Consider the following 26,926-nt stretch of genomic DNA (forward strand, 5'->3'; position numbering starts at 1 on the left):
TGTGGGAAAATTTTCTCGGGAGCTACAGTGTGAAATTAATTAATCAGGCTTTTGGAGCGACCAACAATAGAGACCATGAGGATCCCTGGAACCCCACAAAAGGCCCCAAACGTTTTTTTTTTCTTTCTAAACTGTATTCTTCCCAGCCACAACAGACTGAAAGAGAGTTGTAGGTTAAGAGATTTCTTTTTTTCATTGTAAGCTATACGCATTATTATTATTATAGGCCTAGTTAAATATATAACACAACACTTGGTTTTAAAAGTATTAACTTTTCCTGAAAAACTAAAATGGTGTGTGTGTGTGTGTGTGAGAGGGAGTGAAGCACGTGCTTTTGCACTCTCATACGGTAGTGTCAATGATGTACAGCAAAACATTTTACTTTACATTTCCACAATTAAATAGCCTCATCCTCGTATTGTGTTTGCATTATTGCAGCACTGTACAATAGTTTCTTCTTTTTTAAATCAAACGTAAAGAAATGGAAATGAATAAGAAGGTTTAAGGAACTTCGTTGATTCTCATTAAACTTCTGTTTCTCCAGGCACTCAGAGATGAGAGGTCATCACTGTCTGCTAAAAGGTAAGAATTAAAAAGATTTGATGGATAAAACGGTCTTACTTTAAAATAATATTTGTATCGACTTTCAGTAAAAAGAATGAATTGTAATGTTGAAACGTAATTTGCCTGCAGAATTGAACTTAATGATTTAACGCGACCTTTAAAATCTTAAAATAAACAAATAATAATGATAATAATAAAGTTCTAGCAACTTTTTTTTTTGCAAATATTTTATTTAGAGATATTTAGCATATATCACGGTTCTTGACAACAAGAACACGGCTCAATGTATAAATGATTTAAAAAAAATAAATTGTGTGAAGCTAAACTGATTTTGCATGATTTTAATTGTTTTTTGAAAACAAAATGTTCTCGTAGTTACACATTTATATATATATATATATATATATATATATATATATATATATATATATATATATAATTTGTATATTTACATGATAATTTTTTGGATCATGATGTTAAATAAAGCAGCAGCTAAAAATGACAAGTTGCATTAACCAGCTGTTACCTGTCATGACAACACTGAGTGGAGTAATAAAAAATCAACTGTAAAAAATACGTCAAAGTTACCAATAGGCCTATAATTGTGAAAGATATAAGCGGTGTTTTGTGTGATGTGAACTTCAGCACCAAGGACAGATCCCTTGAATGAGCTTCAGTGCGTCTCAAACTGCGGGGCATGTTGTAAAATACATCTCTTAATAGTTTCATTCTTATCATTGTTCATTTTTATTGCTATTTTTCTTTCAGTTAGAAAAATTAGTCTTGCTCACATAGCCTATGCTATGGCTATAAAAGGAAAGAACAAGAAAAAAACTCTTAAAACATTAGGCTATTTGTTTTAAAGATGCGATGTATTGCTTTAAAATTTGTGTTATGCAGGCCTGTTATCTGGGTTTACAGTGTATTTTTCAGCAGGGTGGGAAGCGCATATTTGAAACAGGACATGACGCAAAGAGCGGGAGTGTCTAAATCAAGCGGAGGTGTGTGTGTGTGTTAGAGGGCGGGGGTTGAGATTGAAGGTGCAAGATTGAGAGAGACTCACAATTGCATTTGCATGAATGTATATTGTATGTAGTAAATTGTGCGTATTTAACGATAAACATTATGAACAATAACAAAAACTAGCAATATTTTTTAATAAGCTAGCCTATATAAGCTATAATTTTGTTGGGAAATGAAAGGTAAGCTTTATTGAAGTAAAATTGTACTGAGGCCAATCAAACTTGTTGAATTAGAATTAAACATTGTTAACAAAACAAGCGTTTAGATTCTGACTGTGACAAAAGTGTGAAAGAGAGTTCTTCTTCTTCTTCTTCTTCTTCTTCTTTTTTTTTTTTACATTATAACTGCACAAATGCAACGACCTAAATCTAAAATGAACATTTTAGCCTAAAATCATGTTGAAAATTTCGCAGTCAGTTTGGTTATGGCTCATGTGAAATAAAAAGGTTCTCGATGAGCAGATGTTTAAAAATCATCCTTGGAAGATTTTTTTTTCGAAGAGCTATCGTTAAACGCTAGCCTATATAATTTCTTTATATTTTTTTTATTTAAAAATATAATTTCTTTTACTTCTTTCATAATGCTGAGACTGATATAACATTCATATTATTGACATGGGTCTATATTTAATCTCATATATAGCCTAATATTTAATGTCCCCGTTGCGTTGTAGGCCACTCTTGCTATAGTTTAAAAACAAAGAAACAAGAAGACTTTCCTAGAGACGAGACATTTTGTCTCAGATGTTTTTATCACGAATTTAATGAAATTATAGACCTATGTGTAATTTATTAGGCTATTTAAATAGTGTCGTTTAACTTCTACATAGACTTACTGCCTGTAGCCAATTAATCGGTGGATTTCATTATCAAGATATTATTTAGTGATAGGCTATAATATTTTTTTTCTTACAGTTTGTCATTATCTATTTTGACAAAAGCTCTAATTTCTCAGATTTAGGTCACGCGCTTGTCGCTGCATTTATAGAATTCTGCCTTTATAATAAAAAAAAAATACTTTTTTTTCGCTTTGATTTAAAGCTCGAGTATTTAGTCCGAATACAAAGTTTATTGCTTTACACGGTTTCATTAGTGCACACGAAATATCTAATATCTTGCTTTCCTCTTGCTAAATGGACCAGTCCATTCTGTTTTATATGGAGCCACCGGGAGATCCCATTCTCAAATAACCCGGGGAATATATTTTAATGGAAAATAAGGATAGGCCAAGAAGTGTGTCTGCGTGTGTGAGAGAGAGAGTGTGTGTATCAGAGAGAGAGAGACAAAGAGGGAGAGACTCCATCTGCTTGTCTACATCCAAATGTGTATTTGTTATATGTATTTATTGAGAACGTATTTTATTATAAACTCACGTAGGCCTACATTTCTTAATTTCTTTCATTTTGGTTATTGATGGCGCACTAAGTCGCTTTATTTAAATTTGCGTAAATCTAGAAGTATATAACACTTCTGCCCTGCTTTCACATTAGATACAGTGACGTCTAGCAGGCATAGACTATAACCTTTCTGCTCTCGTGCCCTTCATACAGTAGACTATGCAGCAATACGAGTTTTTACATGGTGTTTAACGTTTGCAAGCTACACCAATAAACGTTTTATTTGGCCACAACTGCAGAATCACTTGTACAGTGGCACCTCATAAAGAATGCAGTGTGATATTCCGCGCCAAGAAACACAAACTGGATTTAAATGTTTCTTCTTTTGTATTGCATTGCGTTTATACAATACACGTTACAGATATCAGAGAATAAAATGGTAAATAAACCAATATCGGCGGGTAGCTATAAACAAAACATTTCGAGATTATAAATTTAGTTTTTTTTAAACGTTGTTTAGGCCTAAGTGTCGGTCATAAATAGGCTACACGCCTACTAAATACGTCCTTTATATTTAGTGTATGTGTGCGTGTGTGACCTGACTCTGTCATAAGACAATTAGGCTATAGCCTATGACAACAAACTGGCGTCCTGCATGTTGGTTAAACCAGGTTGACTTTGATTTGGCGGACTAATTTTTTTTAAAATTAATATTCACTGCTTGAATATATTATGTAAAAAAATACTGATTGAAAATACTAAGATAGCCTATTAGACGTTCCGTCTTACCTAGACATTTTTGAGCCCCACCACAGAACACCAAAATGACTTAAGTCAATTATAAAAGTAACATAGGCCTATGTTCATCGTAGAACACGTGTATTCAGCTCATTATTGGTATGAATTATATTTTGAATAACTTAATAGATTATGTTGCAGTTTAAAGAGGTCCACGTTAAGCTTAAGCACGAGTCTTCCGGAAGCTGCGAGTTTTGCTCGGTCACGGGCGCGTCCCCCGGGTGTCTCAGCTCTGCTCAGCCATGTGTATCAATAAGCATTAATGGTTAATGCTGGTGACATCACAGTTGTGTTGGCGGTGTGTGTGACCCCCGTGGCCCTGCCCAGAGGAGCCCCTCAGTTCAATCTTCAGCCGTTCACTTCTGCTGCCGGAGCCTTGCGCGTCCTCCTGCTCGGCTTCTCAGCCTTCGCCACAATGTATTACTTCTGTTTTACCGTCTTTACTTTGGCAAATAAATCGCAAGGCATCGAAAAGACATCCGTAAACCACGTAAACCTTAAGATTAACTTATTTGTGAGTGTTGTCGTCTGAATTAAATGGATGTTCTGGACAATTTTGGAAACGCTGGATGGGAAATGAAATTGTGAGTACGTATCTTTTTGTGACATTAATGTGTGTTGTTTTTAGAGGCGTATTGTGTATTTAACTTCGTTTAAACCGACCTGGGGGTTTCGTTTGTATTTTATGTGTCAAGTTGTAGCCTATTTTTCTCCCATTTGTCTGTCAAATCATTCGCCAAATTCTTGGTCAAAGTGTGACTGATTTAGATGATAGTCTACTAAAACTTGCATAGCAGCATTAAAAAATAAAAATAAAATATCCACTAAGAACCGAAATATAGTTTTAGTAGCCATTAAGAGAACCTTTCTAAGTTCTGCAGAGAACGTTTTATTCGCGAGTTGTTAAGAAAATATCTGGTGAACTGGTGCTTCAAACAACCCAGAAACCAAAGCACTAATGGGAAGAACCTATATGAAACAGCATGAACTTTATAATTTACAAAGACCTAGTCTAACTCAAGAACTGCCAAACTGAACATTTTTTTGTTTGTTTATTTGGTTTTTAGGGTGATATTCTTTACTGGGCCACTGAAGAAAGAACCATTAAAGAACCCCATAGCTGGCAATTTAGCTGTATTTATTTGCTTCATTTGATGTAGATGTAATTCCGGAAGGGGTTGTCTGTTACATGTAGCTAAAGTGAAATTGAATTTTAGAGAGCGTAGAACACCTTTTAATATTTCATTTTACGAGATGAGCAATTTAAAAGGCCAGCTACCCAATGTAGGCCTTTTAACGACAGTCTAAATATCCTAATGCACCCAGCAGGGTATCGATAGCCTTCAGTACACCTCACTGTGCTGTAAAATATCCAAACGATCATATATAAGGCCTATAGGCTATTAATCACTATTATTTGAAATAATGTATAGTAGCTAGGCTAAGCAATTTTAACATCGTCATTTGACAGCGCGTCATCAACGCGCGTGGATTTATTGAGCTCTAATTGTATTGCTTAGCCTAATTCCAACGACTTATCCCATGTATTTTGATTTTATAAACATCCTATCCGACTTCGCTAAGCCAAATGCATAAAAGAATGTGTTTCACACACATTAATTGCAATGTGGTAGATGTTCAAATGCACGAGGTGCGCTATAGCTAGACTATCCAATGCACCGAATGTGAGTGTATTTAGCCCACGTGTATGTGTGCGCGCGCGTGAAAGAGAGAGTGAGACTGTATCGGAGGAGCTGCACACACACACACACACGGCAGTGAATGCAATAGCTCCATGTGACCACAACAGAAGCTGGATCTGGCTTACGCGGCGGTCCCTTTAAGACACATGGGTTAGTTTTTCTCTTTGGTTATCTAGCTGTATGAGTTTATGTGATATCATAAAGCTAGAGAACCGAAAGTATAAACTAATTCCTAAGACTTCGGTGCGCTTTGAATGGGAACGAGTCTGGAAAGCCGGAGGGATGTGGATGGTGGGTATGGGGGAGACGCCGATGTCCGCTACAAAGAGCATCGAATCCGGTAGGCATGCAGTCGGCGATGCGTTAATGCGTTTCAGTGGTCTGGAAGGATTGGAATACCTAAAGCTGATGTGGAAGACATGGATTTTACGTGGAATGTGCCTGCGGTTACGTAGGGACGCGTTAGTACGCGGACAGAACGCAACGGCTTGATAATAAGGCGGATACGGACTTCGCGTTCATTCTCAAGTGTGCTTGTGCTGGGCAACATTCCTTCATAGACGTGATGATGATGATGTTGATGTATGAATTCGGGATGACAGGAATCGGTTCATCGAGGTGTTTCAACCGATTGGTGGGATCTTCTGGGTCACGTGGTCCTCATGTAATATGGGAAAGTCAAACCTCGGAGGTGTGTGGTTTGACACTCTTTGTGTCTTATTGTACTGCCTTAACTAGGAAATAATCCATATGTGTGGCTTATTATAAAATATAAACTGCACAATGTTCCCTATTTGAGGTTAAAAAGAGATTTTTTTCGCCTTTGTTCACCTGTGCGTTTTTGCAAGATATTTTAGAATTTCATCTGCCTAAGAGGAGGATTATTGTGCTTAGTGTTTTTTTGTTGCTTATCCAAATGATAAAATCACGTATGACATCATACTGTAAAATAAATCTCCATGCTATTTTAAACAGGCTGCTCATGACACATGCTGTGCAAATGTGTCTTGTTTTAAAATGAGATCCTTTTTTATGAAACTATAGGCCTCTGATACACACTCTAGTATTTATAGGCCTATCTGACAGTTGTAGTATATATACTAGCTGTTGTTTTTGGCAATTTATGTCCCTGTCTGGTTAGTGCTACATCACACACAGCCATTTTTAATACTAGGATGTTATAATAATAAATGCAAGGGTAAAATGCATGTTGTTAGTGAGTGGAGATGGGTCTTTACGCATTTTTCTTTGTACAAAAAGAACGCCTTTAAGTTTGACTCAATAAGAGCAACCATGTAATCTCCTAATTTTTTTTCTTAGTTTTTTAGATAAAATACCACAAAGGTGATTTTTATAATATTTGTGAATGGCAAATGTTTTGTATGGTGGTTATATGGAATCAGGAAACTCGCCTCAGATTGTCTCGGTAATTGCTGATTGCTTAAACATTTTTTTTTTGTTTGTTTCACACAAATCACGATATGTGCAATTTTTGGGGGGTGCAGGGCAGAGACGTGTAATAGATGCATGACACAAACCGAGTCTGAGGTGCAGCGAGAGGCCTGTCTGAGAGGCGCCCCAGACATTTTCCCACATTAATATGTGTCTGGTCCTGCGTTAGGGGCCCCAGCAGATGGAGTCTTGTCTTAGCACCTGGCATACGCAGCACTGCTATTGTCTACGTCTACTAATCTGAATTAAATGTAACCAACTCTGCATCCCAGTTTAACTGCAGATTCAAAATACGAGGATTGATGCTGCAGGCAGGGTTTTGTGGGGATATTTGTGCAGTTTTCGATGCATTGCCTTTATTTTGTTCTGATAATATAGACCATTTATTAAAAATATGCATAATTCATTTTATGCTTATAGAGACTGTGTTTGTGAATTTAGTAAAAGATAGATAACACAATATTTTATCACTGCGTTAAGAAGCAGTTGTACTTTTGCAACAAGGCCTTAAAATTGGCCACGGTGTGTGTGTTTCGATTCTCTTTGGGTGTGAGTGTAAGTGTGTGGCTATAAATTAAATATTTTGAGTGTGTTTTGGAAGATGCATAAATTTGGGCTGCTTATTTACAGCCAGGAAAGTGGTAATAAAATTTGATTTGGTTTGACTATGTTCTGAAAAACTGCCATTTTTAGGGTCAAATCCTTTTTTTGGTCTAGCAAAGCTTGTTCATATCAGATGACAGTATACATTATTTAGACAGTATTTATAAAAAAAATGATGCCAATTGTGTAATCTCTATTGTTTCTTTAATGCTGGCATCCTGTTCACTATCAGTGGTGTAAGCTTTAGTGACAGTACTGGAGTTAGCCTATGTTTGATTATTAAAATTGGTGCCAGTGACAAGTATTTTTTTAAACTCACATAACACATTATTTAACCTACCTTGTATTTTTTTGTAATTTTGTTTGCAGGCTGCTCTCTGAATTTCATTCAAATAGATTAAGTTTCAAACAGGTACTGTTACTCACAATAAAAGTGGACGTTTTATCTATTATTATTCCTCTTTCATTTTTACCTCAAAAAGCAAATGTCAATCATTCTCTGCTGAACTTATGAATTCTGAGTTTGGTATCTTAGCAACGGCCTCTGATCCAAGAAATGAAATGGGAACGAAAATCATCCTTTATTTGCAGTCTTACATTGGCAGATTTAAACGGGCCCAATACAGTAGGCCTTATATGAAAATATTTTGCATAACTTACACCAAAGACTCGCTGGCTTTTTTAACCGCCTCGCTATCCACTGTTGCAGTCCAAATAATGGAATAAAACCTCCGTTTTAAATGTTTTAATTATTTATTGTAGCTATTTGACGAAATATTTTATTAATTCACATACAGAGAAATGAAAAACACGAAGTCTGCGTGTCTGGGTCTCAAAACGAAATAAACAGTTACCGACTAGTCAGCACTTTTGTTTAGGCTATCAACGCGCCCAAATGTGCCAAAACCCCTCAGGTAACAACTCTCGACACGTCGGTAATGCCCAACCTGACTAAGACACCACCAAATAATAAAATAGCCTATGTCTGACTCTATTTTTGTTCTCATTAGGCAGTTTAAATATTGAAAATATTAATCTATTCACATAAAGTTTGACTGCAGGTCTCCGTAAAGCGTCACGCGCTCATTAACCGTCAAAAGAAACTTGATTTCCGCACAAACATTGATAAAAGTGAACTGACATAACCCGGAAGAAATATATTTTTATTATGTATACCGCCACACTTAATTTCATTAGTCTATCATGTGCTAAATTATTTTCGTTCTGTTTTAGAAAGCATTTACAAAGCTTTGTTTCTCACATCATGTCAAGCATTGTTTCTCATTAATGCCAAACTTGAACTTTTTTGGGGGAAATTAGGGACTCTTCATCCATATTATACTTTAATTCTGAACAGATCATTGTAAATGTTGTTCAAATAGTTAGAAATATAGGCTAACGATAATTCAAGAAGGAAAAAATAAATAAAATAGACCTAACATAGGCTTTAGCCTATTATTTTGCTGAACACCCTTGAGTGCCTTCAGGGACCCTCAAGGGTTTGTGCACCCCTGTTTGAACATAAATTATTAAAGCTTACGTCACATTAAAAAAAAATCTGTATAGCTTTTTAGTGGTTATGTAAGAAGATTGCATAATAAGCTTTTTATATTTTTTTAAGCATGCCATGCTATTTTTGAATCCTGCATAATTTGCCTGCATGCTATTGTGTTGACATTGTGTCTGACAAAGAAAGTGATGTTAAACATGAATTCAGGTGATCTTTTAAGATCTAGTAAACAGGTGGATGTTTCAAAAAAGTTGTTATTCATCTCCACTTGAGTAGCTCACAAATGATGAGCCTTACAAAGATGAAAGATGAGCAAAATTCAAGCAAACTTTTAAACAAAATAATAACAGCATCATGTTGAAATGTCCCAAAAATGTGTGTATTTTGACTTGATATGCTGAAATCATTAAGATGTGTATTTCTGTGTTTTTAAAGGAAAAGAAGACTTCAGACACCACAAAACGCAGAAATCAAGTGACCACAGATCAGGTGAGTGATGAACCGTTGTCATACGCTCTATGACCTTGACTTTCCTTCTACATGAGGTTACATGTTTAAGAAAAAAATATGTAACAGATTCTCTTGTTGCTACTACATAAGAGCAGTTCAGTTTATGTCCTTTATGGACATAATATTAACATAACATACGCATATACAATTAATAATTTAACCTTTATAATGACTAACCATATGTTATGTGTTTTTAGAAACTAAGAGTAGATCCTGCTTAGATGCCATTATTTTGTCTAGATGTTCAATATTTATATCAAGGGAACATTTTGGTTGAGATTCGGTGGTGATATGGCTTTCGCGTGACATCAAAACGGGTTTCTTTTCCCCCCCAAAAAATGCTGGATGGCAAACATAGGAGAGATTACTATGGCAACAGTGTTTGCCCTTTCTCATTGGTGGTAAGGAGTAAAGCAGACTTATGTCACATGACTCTAGTCAGAGCCGTATCCTGCCAGGCATTGGCTTATATCTTCATTTCAAAGCTCAAATTTATGTTTATGTTTTACCCAGGAACAAGGAGACAGAGGCTAGCATAGGATGCACTGTAATATTATTATTGTTATTTATATAATACAAAATAAATATGTTATTACATGTATATAAACAATAGGCCTATTCATTTTTAAAATGCTATTTTAGAAGTAATTGACTGAACTGCAAATATTCTTAGTACTTGAAATCAGTGACTCAGGATCTAATTAAATATTAATATGTTACTCTGATCATAGTAGTGTAATGTATCGCTGTCTTAAAGTGTGATGCTCATCTTTACGATCTTGACAGTGTAGCGCTGTACTCATTCACTCCCTCTCTCATCCAATTTGTTTCCACACTGTTGCCGGACAGGAGATGGGAAGGCCGTTTGTGTGATCTATATTTTAATTCTTTTGTTCAGAGCCTTATCCCTTTAAAATATTGCAGGAGTCCCGGCGGTGTGTGTGTGTGTATATAAGGTGTGCTCATGTGGAAAGGCTATGAGGGTGGTTCAGTCCTTCACCTTCCTAATTCCCTTCTTTCTCTCCTCCGCCGCCCCCCTCTCCTCCAACCAAAGCCCTCACTCTAACCCTCTTCAGACTCACACCCTCTCTCTTTCTCTCCCTTCACAATCTCAAGTCAGAGTTCAATGGCACTTTTTTCATTCTGTCCTTTTTTCCAGCCCCCCTTCCTCTCCCCAACTCTAGTGGGTTTTGCGAGATGGGGGGCAGGTACCTTCCCTCCCCCATGTGAACTTTAGCTGCAATTCTCCAGGCACACATGCATTGTGAAACACAGATTGAAAAAGAAATGAGCACCTTTTTTCTCTCCCTCCCTCTCCCGTTGCCTTAACACTGAATTCTCAAACTCACCCACTCTCTCCCACGCAGTGTATTCAGTGCTCTTACGCCGCCACACAAGAAAGTATTCTCGTTTTATGGCACTTTTGTGAAGGTAGTGTGGTGCAAGTCAGTCAGAAAGCAGTCCATATAAGTACTGAGTTCATATAATGTCTTATACAGAAGAAATATAGAATAAATGGACTATGGAAGTCTTTTTACAGTTGAAGTACTTCCTTGAGATCTTTTAGCCTTTAAAAGAGACACTGCATACATCCCAAGGGAATGCACAAGATCTGTTTTTTGAGTAATAGTATAAATAAGCTAGTGTTCACATTGACAATTCCCAATAGAAAAAGTGCACATTAAATACCTGGATGATGCAGGAAATGAACTGATAAACAATATGCACTCAACTGTCGCAGTTTTAACTATGTAGAAGAAAGGGAGGGCGATCAGACTCTGATGTTGAATTACATAATAACCATGTGGAATTCATAAACTACACAGTTGCGTACATAGTGTGTAGTGTGTCATTTGGGCGCTAACTATGAAAACGGCTAGTGGAGGGATATCAAGTTGGTCAAGAAAGAGCGAGCAAGTGAGTCTCTTTCTCCCCCATTCTGTAAGCCAGAAAAACAGTCTGTGACATTGGCCTAGTTCTAGATCGTGATTGCCCAGAGGAAGAATTGAATTGTGGAATCAGAGACAGAGGATCAGAGGGGACTTAGCACCCTGTGGCTATGAGAAACCCTCGCTCCATACCAGCTAGCCACCTTTCACCCTTATCCATGGCTATTCCTCACTCTTCACGTTCCCGGACGAGCCCCCACTTTTTCTAGAGGAACTCAATATCGCACACGCAAGGTTCAAAGTTTCTGAAATCATCCACGTAGGAGAGAGAAGAGGCAGCACATATAAACAAATTCTCCGTGCCTCACGCGCACACAAAAATCTATAGATTTCTCAAGATGTTCTGTCTGTTGACTTGCACTATTACCATTTGTAAATGCCACGGACGATTGCGCTGTTAGTGCAATGCTTTGAAAATGTATCAGGAATTATTGATATTCAGTTAGAAGGTGTATATATGCCTCACATGGACAGAACCATTGTGATCAAATGTTTATGGGCAAACGTGGGATCAGAAAACCAGGAAATTACTAGTGCTGCAGTTTTCTCACTAAAATTATTGTTATTGCTCATACTTACTATTTTCAACCCAAACCCTCTTTTTGTGCACAAGACAAGAATTATATTTTTTGTTCTTCATGAACTCTTAAAAATACTGGGTTGTTTTAACCCAATTTTGGGTCAAATATGGACAAACCCAGCCATTGAAAATGTTACCCAATGGCAAAATTGGGTTAATACAACCCAGCATTTTTTAGATTGTGAAAATACTTTTATTCAGATGCATTCAACTGATCAAAGGTGACAGTAAAGACTTTAACATTGTTATAAAAGATTTCTATTTCAAATAAATGCTGTTATTTTAAACTTTCTATTCATCATTAAAATCCTTACAATAATGCATAATGTATTGCTTTCCGCAAAAATATTAAACAACTATTTTCAACATTGACATTGAGAAATGTTTCTTAAAGAGTAAATCGGCATATTAAAATGATTACTGAAGGATCATGTGACACTAAAGACTGGTGCAGAAAATAAAAAATCCAATAAATAAATAAATAAATAAAGTTTTACATTTTTAATAAATCTTTTAAAATATAAGTTTTTTTTATTGTAAGTTAAACTTTTCAAGCAATCAGATTATTTTATTTTCGCATGGCTGATAAAAACATCAGAAATAAAATCATAGACTTGACAAATCAAGCATTTTTTTGGGCACAGAATATCATATAAACTTGAGGTTGGACTCTCTTGATGCATATAACTACTCAAAACAGCTTAGCATCCACCTAGCAATGGAAACTAGCAATGCTAGGAAAGTTATCAGACCAGCACTAATATTGTGGCAGTTTTAGGGTTTGACTGTAAAAAAAGGTTTGTACGGACAAACAATGCACGTTTACTTCAGAAAACATAAAAATCTAGCTTAATCTCTCCAGTTGATTGGTTAGTATGCTAGTTGTATTAGCATTACAATGTTACATTCATCACTAGAACAGCATTGCATCATAAACTTTGATTCCCTTTTGTGAAGTGAATTCGTCTGGCTAAAAGTTTCTAAACAACAATTTATTTTGAGATTTATGCAGTGGTTTTCTCAGGCTAATGCTGTGAACCAAACCAAATTGTAGATATATTACTCATGGTAGTTTTCATTTGTTTGAAAGCCTCTGGTCTACAAAAAAACCAAAAAAACAGAAAGGAAAATTCTTTATAGATCGGAATTCATACACAGGGCTCGATAGCTCGCTTTGTAAGTTCATTTGAATTATACCCCCTGCATTATACGCCTTGATAGGAAATAAATCTCTTTAAATGCATGCGCTCGAGGGGGTTGCGTTCAAGGGAGGGTTTTGTTGTTAGCGCTAGCATATGCTAACATAAATTAAAGCCTATGTTTCTCCGTAGAAACCTGATTGATGTTTCTTACTGTTTAAAAGCTACAAAAAAGCCTGCACTTTCTTACAGTGGATTGCTTCTTAAAGTGTGCTGTGTGCTGGCAACGTCAAAACCGGGTGCAGAAATCGGCTGATTTTCTCAAGAATAGAAAAGCTAGCCGAGCTGAGTAAGGCCTCTGTGATATTGCCATGCAAAATACTGCCTCAATAGTGAAGTGTATTTATGAAGATGAGGGTGGTGTGGAGGGGGAGGAGGGAGTTTTAGCGGGGGACGTTATGAAAAGGCAGCAGGCTGCGAAGTGAATGGGACCAGCGGGGAGGGGGCCGGCAGGGTCCGCGCCTCCATTGGTTCAATGCAACGGCCAGAGCAGCTGTGAAAGGAGGTCTCCCCTTTTTCCCACGACCCAGCAATGGGGCAAAACAGTGGCCCGAGTCTGCCAGGGTCAAGTCACTTTGCTAATATATACACTGAGCTTGTGTACGCAGACAATGCATACACACAACTCATTTATTTGGTGTGTGCACACAGCCACCTTCAGACTGGGGAGACGGGGCAGCGTGAAAAGACCCTGACTCTAATTTCGGTCACATTGAGGCCATTGTCTAGTTCTAGACCAACAGTCCTAGATTCTGAAAATTAACAAGCTAACCTGGTCAATGCACACGCACGGGCACACACCTGCTGTTCAGAGATCAGTCAGTTCCCCAAATATTGACGATTTGTAGTCATATATTTTGATCTTAGATGCATGGATATTCAGATAGATTGATGGATATTTGCATATTCTGATGGATGGATTGATGGATGGTGATTGATTTTTGGATATTTTTTTGGATGCTAAATCAGAGCCATACTCTAAAAAATGCTGGGTTGTTTCAACCCAAATTTGGGTCAAATATGGACAAACCCAAATGTTGGGTTAAAAATGTAATTTAAAATTTTAACCCAACTTTAACATTCAACTGTAATTTTTTTTAATACATTTTAACCCAACAATTGGGTTTGTCCATATTTGACCCAAATTTGAGTTGAAATAACCCAGCATTTTTTTAGAATTTTTATATTTTTCAGGAGAAAACAGTCTTAATTTTACAAGTTAATATATATTAATATATATATATAGACTCTAAAAAATGCTGGGTTGTTTTAACCCAAATTTGGGTCAAATATGGACAAACCCAAATGTTGGGTTAAAAATGTAATTTAAAATTTTAACCCAACTTTACCATTCAACTGTAATTTTTTAAATACATTTTAACCCAACAATTGGGTTTGTCCATATTTGACCCAAATTTGAGTTGAAATAACCCAGCATTTTTTTAGAGTTTTGATATTTTTCAGGAGAAAACAGTCTTACTTTTACAAGTTAATATATATTAATATATATATAGACTCTAAAAAATGCTGGGTTGTTTTAACCCAAATTTGGGTCAAATATGGACAAACCCAAATGTTGGGTTAAAAATGTAATTTAAAATTTTAACCCAACTTTAACATTCAACTGTAATTTTTTAAATACATTTTAACCCAACAATTGGGTTTGTCCATATTTGACCCAAATTTGAGTTGAAACAACCCAGCATTTTTTTTTTAGAATTTTTATATTTTTCAGGAGAAAACAGTCTTACTTTTACAAGTTAATATATATTAATATATATATAGACTCTAAAAAATGCTGGGTTGTTTTAACCCAAATTTGGGTCAAATATGGACAAACCCAAATGTTGGGTTAAAAATGTAATTTAAAATTTCAACCCAACTTTAACATTCAACTGTAATTTTTTAAATACATTTTAACCCAACAATTGGGTTTGTCCATATTTGACCCAAATTTGAGTTGAAACAACCCAGCATTTTTTTTTTAGAATTTTTATATTTTTCAGGAGAAAACAGTCTTACTTTTACAAGTTAATATATATTAATATATATATACACTCTAAAAAATGCTGGGTTGTTTTAACCCAAATTTGGGTCAAATATGGACAAACCCAATGTTGGGTTAAAAATGCAATTTAAACATTTAACCTAATGGCTGAGTTTGTCCATATTTTACCCAAAGATGGGTTAAAACCACCCAGCATTTTTTAGAGTGTATTTTTTCACACACCTTTTTTTTTTATAAAATATGTGAAAATAATGAATAATGCTGGAAAATTATATTATGTTTATATATTTTTATTTTTTATAAATATGTTTATGTATATTAAATATATTAAAATTATACTAATTTTAGTGCATCTTTTGTTGGTTTTTATTGCACTGCTTTTATGTCGAAAGGTCCATAAAAGGCTTCTGCATGTTTGTTTCCCCATTTTCTGTAGAGCTCACTCGCCTGACTACACGTTTATGGCCCTATACATGCAGTCTATTAGCGAATATGGACCCTGCGTCTCTCCCGGGTTCGTCTTCAATAGAAAGTGCCATCTTGTTAAAGGCGTATTACAAACTCGGCCAGTGTGTCACAGTCTTTCTGCCTCTCCCCACCCACCTTGTGCCGTTTACACTCCTTTATGGTACATTTGTCCTGCAATAAGCCCCATTCTTTTGATAAACAAGCACAGGCTCTGGCATCGCCCCTCTCCTCTTGCCTCCCTCTCCTATTCAGAGGCTCCTAGAGTACAGCAAGACAAAGAAGAGACTCACTTAATTAGCTGAGCGAGAAGATGCATTGGGGCAATCACCCTGCACAATGAGGGAAACGCACAGCATGTTAATTCAGCGTGCGGTTGTAGCGAGCTTCCCGGGGCCCAGAATAGCCTTTTGTTTAGCGCATGGCCGGCGTAATAGATCAGATGTGCTTCAATTAAAGAGAAAGTGTTTTGAGCCTTGTTTCGAGAAGGTGCGGATGTATATTATATTTGTTTGTTTAAGGATCCTGCTTGTTTGGTGCTGTTCTAGCTCAGTCTTTCTAAAGAATCTGTTTGACCAACTTGCACATTTTTGTCTTCTCCTCACACATTTGTTATTTACCGCTTATCACTATAGTCATTTTTTGTTGTTGTCTTTTTGCAGCTAGGAAAGCTCACTATCATGTTTTTTTTGCGCTTAAAAATAATAGTCCAGATCACTAGTAGTTCCTGCAGACTGACCAGGCAACACCTGTAATTAGTGATGCATTTTATCACCATGTTCTGAGTACAAAAGATGAATGATTACGTCTCAGACACACAATAATGTTGTGATTAGTAATGAATTAGTAATGCTTTATAATTTGTCTTAGTTAGTTGATAGTTATTAGTGAGGCTAATCTAAATTCGCTATTACTTACATATTAGTTAATAGTAGGGTTAAGGTAGTACTATTACGTAGTCCTGCATTACTTCCTGCATAGTTACCTATTAATGTCGGGCTATTATTCGAAAGTGTTAGTTCACTCAAAAATCTGTCAAAAATCCACTTTTTATGTTTGATACTGTATATTCGCATATCTATCTTTTCAATAGAGGGACTTTCGCTCCATTGTATTGTTAGTTTTTTTGTTTTTGTTTTACTCATTGTTTTTCCGATTGCACTTTATTTTACAGTAAATGTACTTATAGTGCATTTACCTTAGGAAGCACTGGTTAATATATAAGGTAACTACGTGGGTTAAGGTTAGGTTTAGGTGTAGATTCAGGGTTAGTACATTAACCAGTTATTGTAGTTACTATAATAAGTACAAAGTATGTACATGGGGAACAGGACCGTAAAATAAAGTGCTACCGTTTTTTCTTTGACACTCAGATGTACCTCGAAATGTTACATTTATTTTTGCTACTTCCGTTTCATTGCACCTTTAAATTTAGACTGTATATTTAGTATATATATTCACACTAGGGCTGTCAAACAATTAATCGCGATTAATCGCATCCAAAATAAAAGTTTGTGTTTACATAATATATGTGGGTGCACTGTGTATATTTATTTTATATATATAAATACACACACATGCTTGTATATATTTAATAGGGATGCACCGATATGACAATTTTGGCTGATACCGATAATTCTTTATATTTGAAAGCCGATAACCGATATATTGGCCGTTAAATCTAAATCCAAATTTTTAGACAATTTTTGAGAGCCAGATTATAAAAAAAGTCTCCTTATTAAAAGTCAAGATACAAACACAATTATGATGTTCTTATTTTAATGTTGTGTAGCCGATATGACAGACTTGCGCTGCACATTTTGCACTTTAACTGGATTTTCCTTTTTCATTCATATTTCAAGCTATTTAAAAGCATCACGTTGAACAGTGCACAATACATCTAAAGTGCCTCGCCTGAAGGAAATAATATATTATTTATCGGCTTTTAGATATCGGCTAAATGTTCTTGTTGGGCCGATAACGATAACATTAAAAATAATACTTTATCGGCCGATACCGATAATGTGGCCGATATATCGTGCATCCCTAATATTTAAGAAATATTTTCATGTATTTACTGTATATAGATTTATGTATAGTAAATATTTTATATATAAATAATATTTTTTCCTAAATATACATGCATGTGTGTATATTTATTATATATATATATATATATATATATATATATATATATAAAATAATTATACACAGTGCACCCACATATATTATGTAAACACAAACTTTTTTTTTTTTTTTACGCTGATTAAAAAAAAAATTAAATAAAAAATTTTACGCTGATTAAAATGGAAATTTCACTCAGTGAAAATAACTTTTTACACCAAATATTCAATGTCCTTCCATGTTTAGCATGTTGTTTCGGAAAGAGCGTATTCACAATGTGACTTACGCGTTCTGGCTAGCGGATAACTAAGTTTCCTCGTGTGTTCATGTTATTTTGTGCAGATATAGTATACATTTTGTAATCAAATATCAGATTAATCTCATACTGTAAGTATAGCATACAAACACTAGTAAATTGTTTATTCCTTGTTTAGCGGCTCACAAACACAGCTCAAGCTTGGTATTGATATGACCTATGATTTGATTACTTGAAACAAATAAAACATTCTTAGCGCATTAATACCATGCAGCGTTAAATGTTTAATTATCATCACGATGTGCATTTTTTTGTCTAGACTCCGTTATCATTGACAGTATCAAAAAACCTTTAAGTTTTGTGACAAGATGAACACCGTTTGTGCAATTAACGTGAACTTCCGTGAACGATGCTATGTTGCGATCCGCGGTCGTAAATCTATTTCTGTTCAATTGAGTGGGAGGTGTGATTGTGTTTGGGGTTGAAGGGGGGGGGGATGGGGGGGCTTATTCAGGTTGCTTCTGTGAGTGGCACCCTGAGGCGGTTACTTTCATGAAGACAGATAAGCTCACCATGAAAATCCCTCTCTCTCCCCTTCACCACGCCGCACGAGTGCCACCCTAGCCTTCTCTTCCTCTTTCTGGAGAGTTCTTTAACCTTGATGAGTGAGATGAAGGGGTCAGAGAGGATAGACAAGTGACTGTGCTGGTACAGTGTATGTATAGAAAAAACCCACCCCTCCTCCTTGTCAGGATCAATATGGCTAACAGAGAGCTGGGCTAGTCAGGCATTGAAGGTGGTGGTGGTGGGTGTAGGAAAGCTCTACTGAGGTCCATAAAGAGTCTTAAGTGCACCTGGTATCTAGCGCCTCTGCGTTCGGCTGTCTTTACACATTGCTGTCATAGGCTCGCTTGTTAAAACCAGATTTGTGAGATTTAACATGCTCTGCGGTCAGAGCTTTGTGTCCATGTCTGTTTCATTTGGCTCTGCCCTACTTAAGAAGATCTGTTTTTGTGATCTGCTTCTTTTTTTTTTGAGGAGGGCCTCGAGTGTGTTAAACTTTATGACAATAATGTGTTTTAGGCCCCATCCACACTACCTTTTGCTACGTTTCCCTCCCGTCCAGACTAAAACGGAAAAAAAGAAGACCTAAAACGGAGAAGTTTAGAAACGCTGCAGCTGCAGCGCAGTCTCACCCCAAGACGTCATATAACTGACGTCTTGGGACGTCTTTTGACCATACGTCAATATCCGCCTTTTTAGGGTACCCTTAAACGTCGGTTAGATGACTCTATCGGATCCTAACTCTACCCCAGACCTAAACCTATCCCGTCACCTAACTGACGTTAAAGGTAAAGCTATGACGTCACAGGATCGTCATATAACCGACGTTCAAGGGTACCCTAAAAAGGCGGATATTGAAGACGTCCCAAGACGTCAGTTATATGACGTCTTGGGATGAGACTGTGTTAGCAGCTGCATTTTGCGTTTTGAATCTTTTCAGTGAAGATGGGACAAAATGGAGGACTTTAGAAATGACGACGAAGAGGCTCACGCTCGCCTCTATGATTGGGTGTGATCAGTCATGACGTGTCCTTCCCTGATTCGTCAGCCACCGTTTACACCGGCACACGCATGCCCAGTGTTGGTGAATGGTCACGTGATCGGCGTTTTCAGTCGTTTTAATGTGGACGGAGATAAACTCTAATACGCAGATAAAACGCCGGTGTGGACGGACATCGTATTTGTTTTAATTATCCGTTAAACGCATAAAAATACGCAGTAGTGTGGGTGGGGCCTTAGACATAATTGACGCCATAGTGTAAAGTATGAGAATGTAGAAACTCATATAAATTTGTTTCAGGAAGTTTGTGATAGCCTACATTTTGTTTATTGGCAATCGGATCCGGAAATTTTATTAGACCTTTTTGCTGCAGAAATGGAAAAATATTTCATGCTTTTAAAGCCTGGAACACACTAAGCTGATGGTCGGCCGTCGGGCAGTCACACCGACCGGTGTGTTTTCCGTGCGGTTCGCAACCGTTGGCTGAAATTGGTCCTCGTCTGCTTTTTTCCGACACCTTGAATCGGCGTCGGGCTGTCGGTGAAAGAGGGAACTCTCATTGGCTGTTCATCATTATCGCAAAATAAACCCTTTCTGAATGATACAAGACCCGTTGCGATTGTAGGTTTAATTTGTGACAATGACCAGCTGATATCACACTGTAACAAAATATTGTTGGTTTAACTTAAAGTAAGTTACCTGGTCGTCAGGTAAAAATGTGAGGTAACACAATGAAGGAGATTGGTTTAATCAACAGAAATGTATCATCCCTTGCTTGTTAGCTATCATTAGTCTTTGCTAGCTAGCCCTGCTGTCATTTTCCTCTCCCAGGTTGTTGAGACGTTCTCCCGCTCGTGAGTTCTCCCCTCCCGCTCAGCTTAGGTAATTGAGTTGAGTGAGAAGTTAACCACCCGCCTCAATGGCAAGGAATCCTGGTGACCCTCCCTCTCAGGAGGGTCACATTGTCCAGCCCCTCTCCCACCGGTGTAATCCCTTCCACTGGGACAAAGGACCTACCCACGGGCCACAGAGGTACATTAACCCACCAGCCAGCGAGCCCTCTGACCCGAGCGGCAGAGCCCCGCTCATCCAGCCCAGCTAACAGCTACCGGCACTCGGCACATCAAAGCCGAGAGCTGAGCTCGTGTGTACGGTTACTTATTCATGCGGGCCTGGGAGACAGTCCATGGAGATGAAACGGCAGTGGCGAGGAGGAGACCCACTGATGTGCAGAGTGGAACAGCTCCCCTGTGGTCTCAGTAAGGAGTTAGAAAAGCCAATCCGACGCTGGTTGGTGCTGTGATCTATGTCGCAGCGCTGAGGGGATATCTGGCCCCTACATCAAACATCTTGTCCCAATAATGCAGCCTGTTATCAGAGCGAGTGATGCCCACAGCTTGGCTTTAGCCGACTGTGTACTGTACTGTGATCTGCTGTAGTTGAGCTGCAGCATTTGTGATGTGGAGATTATGTCAGACATATCGGCGACATGTGAATCCAATACACTGTGAAGGCCGTGGAAGAAGGGAAATTCAGTATTGTTGATCTTTAAGCGCATCGCGTTGAAGTGAAGTGAGACCAAGTGAAATCGCATACTCTCCTGAGTAGGTACTTATTTTGAATAGGTGATTACTTCACGACTGTTGAAAAATGTTGTATATACAGTAGTATGGGTATGTGTACGAATATAATCTGGACATAGATTCGCCATGTTGTCATTATCATGTGACCTACCAGCGCCAGTGCGTCACTTCACTGCCATTCAGAAATCCTTTCCAGTGGCCTCATCCATCATATGCACACTTCAGAAACTCATTGATGGTCATCCGGTTACTTTTTGCCTACTCTTATATGAGTACTGTGAATTCAGACGTACTTCTTTTGTCACATACTGTTTTTCGCCTTCTAAATAGTAGGGAAGTATGCTATTTCAGATGCAGCCGTTGTTTTCGAACTGGTGTCAAGAACCACTCCTCTCATCTGCTATTGGTTGGTTAAACAGGTAGCCACGCCCCCAAACCCACACCATCGGTTGAGCCAGTGATGCTATGCAGGCTGGACGAAATGTTCAAACAAAACATGTTTTGACAAAGTGGTGAAGTGTTTATACTTTTCCATGGTGATCAACCAACAATTGGCTTACTTATAGTTGAAGGGATAATTAAAGGAAAAATAATGTTATCATTTATTCACCCTCATGTCATTCCAAACCTTTAAAGGGGCACATGAACTGGATTTTTAAATTTTAGAGGTCAACTTATGACGTTTGCTGGGTTTTTGCATTTCAAAAACATCAAAATGAATAAGTAATAGGCTATTTTCTACCCTAGTTTTGAGCCTAGCTCCAAAACGCTTGGTTTTTATGGGCGTCTCATATTGAGGGCTTGGAAGTAAACGCCCACTGCTGTGAGTGGATAACAGTTTTGCATATTAATGAGTTTCAAGGGGGAAACAGTTTTGAAAACGTCCAATGTTGTAAAATGGCAACCGGAATGATTCGCCCATATGTTCGACCCAGAGTCCGTGTGTTGCACAATTCCTGTCAGATCCAATATAGACGGCACAGCACCGTTCTTTACTCTTAATCGGTCTGCAAATCCAGTCTTGTTTACAAAACAATCCTCAGTGAAATGAAGCGAAAAACCGTCCGTGTTGAAGTAGGCGTTGATCTTCTTCTGCAGGCGTGGTGTTTTATCCTTTTTGACGTCATAGTTCCCCACTTTGAAAAATGAGTCGTTTGCTGAGCCTGGTGTCAATAAAAGCTTTTATTGGACTAACAAGGACGTTTTCAGTTCTGAAACTTACAGGATATTCTTATAATATGATGACCTCTTAGATGTCAAAAGCTCAAGGAAAATTTGATTTCTCAGTTCATCACCCCTTTAAGACTTTCTTTCGTGAAACACAAAATATTTTGAAGAATTTTTCCATACAACAAAATGGTTGGACCACTTTGACCTTTATTCAATGGACAAAAAAAGACTTGTATATTCTCTTATAACGTGAATTCGACTACACTACGTGGTCAATAGTACGTAGTGTTTCCTCATTGTATTTAAAGGGCTTAACCGAGGGGAAAACATACTTTTGTCCATATAGCATATTTGATCATATTGTGTTCATGGGCTGCAGTGAGATGCAGGGGGCGTGTCCTCGGACGGGCCGTGCCCCCGCTGCCCCAGTATCAGTCAGAGACGGAAGAGGAGGTGAGGTTGCCATGGGAACAGATGCTCTGTATTAACCAGGAGGGAAACAAACAGTAGCGTTTTTATAAAGTAGTGTTCTTGAAAAGCAGGCTTGGTGTTGTGCAGAAGAAACTGGAGCTCTTTTGAAATGTGTTTGCGTATTTATGTACAGTATTTGTGTAAGGTCAAAACCGGTGCCATTTAGTTGTGTGTGTGTGTGTGTGTGTGTGTGTGTTTGTGTGTGTGCGTGTGTACTAATGTTTTGTTTCAAGTTGTGTTGAAGTAAGCATAAAGAGTCAAATCATAGATCATTTTGCAGAGACCTTCTTGAACCTTTGCAACAAGGGCAGATTGACTGGCCTTGCTATTGTAAAAGTGAGAGGAGATGCTTTGGTATATTTTTCTTTAGAAAAAAAAAAAAACGTTTTTGGCAAATACCGTCCTTGGATTCAAGTATTCCACATCTGTAAAAAAAAATGAAAGCTCATGTTCAGCACAGTGTGCCTTATTTCAGAGGAATGGTTCACCCAAAAATTACATTTGTCATGATTTACTCAATTTTGAAGAATATTGTTCTTTAAGAATGTGAATTGAAAAATCAAAAATTGACTTAAAAGCAGCGTAAAATGAGTCCACGTGATATTTGCTCTACGTCATATTATAGCTTTGTTTGATTAACATTCAAATGATTTTTCATTGATAATCTTCCCCTCCACTGTAGTTTTCTCTTTCATGCTTGAGCATATTTGAACTTGTTGCATGATAACATTACGGCAAGTTGGACTTTTAAAGACACAATTGGTATCTATTAAGAGCTCACAAGAAAAATATGATTCGAGAGATACAGTAAAGGACAAGAGTTTCCGCAAATAATAATTCTAATTTTAGGGTGAACTGTTCCTTTAAAAATGGTAATTTGAGATGTATCATGATGCATGTCTTCTTTATATGAGATGTATTGACTTTTGCTGGTGAGTGTTACAATGCTACGTATTGGCATACAAATGCCAAGCATTTCTGCAAGAATGTAGCCACATATTTAGGATTAGGTGGGAACAAATGTAATTATTTGAGTATCAAGAAATATGTATCAGTCAACCACTAATCTAAATATGGAGTAAGACCTCCTCAATACCTCAATATCATGTTTGCCATTATTTAATCTGATATCTGCAATGCTTTACCCGCTGAACTAGTCCTGCAAAGTTCACACCTCTCAAACCATATTTTTTCACTTCCCTCCTGCTCTCCTCCTTTCGGTCTTGCTCCCCATGTGGACACAGAGGAAAGACGAGAGAAGCTAGTGAGATATACTTCTCGCGGTAGTTGGATGTCAGTGGCGTACCTGATTTCGACCGTGAAGCGACTGCAGCAGCGCCCTCCCTCTTTCGCTCTCTCGTATTCTCTCACGCTCTCCCTTGTAAGCTCCCTGAATAAATTTTTTTTTATCCATCGCCACACAGTTTCATTGTTCCCCTGTGCTTTGTAACTATGGCAGGCATGAAATTCACCTAAACGCAGAAAGCGGCTTCCCAGCCCCAACCTTCATACCCGTCCCCTCCGCCTTCTCTCTCCCCCCCTTCAATAATATTTATAGTGCAATCTTTTTCTCACCCCCATCTTCTTTTTAGGGATTTTTTTCGCCCTTTCTTTTTCACAAGTCCAATGCCATGCCTCAGCCTCCCACCCTCCCATCCCCTCTTTTAGCCCCAGCCCTCTCCCTTCGAGCTGACAGATACACTGTTCTCTCTTTCTTCGCCTTTCACCTCCCTCCGCCCGTCCTGCCGGCCCGGCACAATGCCGACGCTTTCTCCCGCGGCCGGCCGAATGCTGCCCTGAACTAACAATATCAGCGAGGCTGTCTCAATGCCAGGGAGCCCCATTGTGTGCTGCTGGAGGGGTGTTAACACCCATGTCTGGACCCAATGAATAGTATTATTGTGTCTGAGACATGCAGCTCGCCCCCTCGGTTGCACCCTGCCCCCAAACTCAGAAGCGGTCCCTCTATTTTTCAGCACTTAACCTACTTAAAGACAACGTCATCTTTAGGTGAAACTTTCAGCACTGGAACAGTGTCTTAAGTGTCATTTAAAAATAATCATTGCAGTTTAGTCTTAGTCACCGGATGAAATATGAACGTTGTGGGATGTTCCCACGGTCAAGAAAAGTCCATCAATAACATGGGAAATGTGATTCCCCATGCCCGGAAAAGTCTTTAGTCAAGTTGCTAGCTTTACAAGTTCTGTTTAAACCGCCTGTTTAAAGTCCCGGTTTTGTCCGCTGTACGGGGGAAGCATCAGCATAGGGGCTCTAAGTGCACTTGGCAGACAGTTTCTTTCAGCCTGACATCCTTAACTCAAAAAATCTCCTGCCTCATCTTTTTTATTCCAAGGTTAGAAAGTTCACATTACTAACTGAGAGCAGATGCCAAAACATTCACCTTGCACATCTCCCTGATCAAAGCTGCGGATTGACATTTGCAATGGGCAAAATGCTGAAAGTTAAGCTAAACTTGTTTTCTCTCTCTCTCTCCCTCGCTGTTGTTTTGGCAGGAGTCGGAAGACGAGCGGAGAGTGGGAGTAGTGATAGTGGTGGAGGAGTGAACCCGGAGCAGGTGAACACAGCTGCGGACCGCCATGGGCTCTCTTCCATTGGTCCCGACTCTCCGTCTTCGGGTCTCTGAGAGACGGCAGGGGCCAGCAAGGGAGCGTCGGAGTGGGCAGGCGAGGCAGCTCGCTTTCCCCGCCGGCTACTGGCTCCTCAGCAGCGAGGAGGGAGAGAAATCAATACTGAGGAGAGATGCTGCCAGGGGTCGCCCAACGCTGCCTCCAGCCATGGAGCCATGGGAGCCTGTGTGTTCCGCTTTCTCTCTCTCTCGGCCCAATCTCAGTCAACTTGCATCAGCTAAAGAGAGGGCCAACAGCCTTGACGCTCTTCATGCAACACCGAGTGTGTGCGTGTTGCGTGTGTGGTTCTGCCAGAGGGCCTTTCCAGGCTCGGCATCACTTGATAAAACTTTGCCTGCTGGAGAACGAGTAGAAAAAGAATGTCAAAGGTCTTTTTTTCCCCCCGTCTTTGACTCCTTTTTCGCTACGAGTGCACATTCCCCCTGACTGTTGTAATGAGTGCTTGACGGAGATCTCTTTTACGCCAAATCAAGAGGCCTTCTTTTTTTAGTGGTCCTCCTCCTAAGCATGTACAAAGTGCTCTACATCTGATGGGTCGGGATAAGAGAGCATTTTGAATTCGTTTTCACCTTTTCCACCATGGTTGGATTTTTTTGATGGTTGCCACCATTCGAGTGGCTTGGAAAAGGACTTGGCTTTGATTTGTAGGTGAAGGGCTTCGCACTTCGTAATGGCTTTCACCCTTGACCGAAGCACTTGGTGGGTATTAATAAACTCACGGACCAATGGAGAACAGTGCAAGATGGAGCAAGTTCCAGAAAAGTTGCAGATCCGCTTGGGATGTGAACGACTGAAACGTGGCCTTCCCACGATGCTAACAGTTCGAAAGTGGAGTGCTGGTTGCAGTGGATAGTTCCTGTGTCCCTGGATGCTCAACAGGAACAAGTTGGATTCGGTAAGGAAAGATTTCAGTAATCTGTCACGCGTGGGTGCAATAACATCAGCTTTACGTGGTGTTCCAGTTGATGGGGCGTCTTGTTTTAAGGTCCTGATTTGCATTATGTTAATCGAATAAAGTGGCAGATGATTGTATAGATTTCCGTCTCCACTGGGCAGCGCCTTCGACAAAATGGCCGCCGATGCCTGCCAGCTGTCTCCCTGCCAAGATGGCGGCACTTTAAACGCTGCCCATCTGCCTAATCAAGGGCCAGTATGCAGATTCCAGATAATTGCGTTTGCATATGCTTATTTCCCTTACCCGTTATTGGTGGGCCCAGTTAACCACGCCGCCTTTGAACACGCATGGCATATGCACATGTTTCCTTTATCGCTTAAATCCTTTTACAGTCTGTCTGCTTTATGTTAAGCTGCAGTAGCGTTCTATCATTGGAAATGGGTGAAAAATATGGCGTTAACACACACAAAGCATCTGATGCCTGTGCCATCTGTGACATCTGTGACTGGGTAGTC

General features: G+C 38.6%; 1 long non-coding RNA gene across 8 annotated transcripts in view; it reads left to right on the forward strand.

Annotated features, from left to right (window-relative positions):
* The window catches only part of LOC148995798 (uncharacterized), a 46,695-nt gene that overhangs the window by 5,503 nt on the left and 14,266 nt on the right, over window positions 1–26,926 (forward strand). For 2 of the 8 annotated variants that reach the window (XR_016169753.1, XR_016169752.1), the window contains exons 2-4: window positions 545–582; window positions 9,425–9,478; window positions 25,382–26,411. This is a non-coding gene — a long non-coding RNA (uncharacterized LOC148995798). Of the gene's footprint in view, window positions 1–544; window positions 583–4,083; window positions 4,310–5,640; window positions 6,116–9,424; window positions 9,479–25,381; window positions 26,412–26,926 lie in introns of those variants that run through there. The other 6 variants (XR_016169748.1, XR_016169754.1, XR_016169756.1 and 3 more) reach the window with 5 other exon arrangements.

The sequence above is a fragment of the Pimephales promelas genome, chromosome 2 (genome assembly GCF_988280905.1).
Source record: "Pimephales promelas chromosome 2, fPimPro1.hap1.1, whole genome shotgun sequence".
Taxonomy (NCBI): Eukaryota; Metazoa; Chordata; class Actinopteri; order Cypriniformes; family Leuciscidae; genus Pimephales; species Pimephales promelas.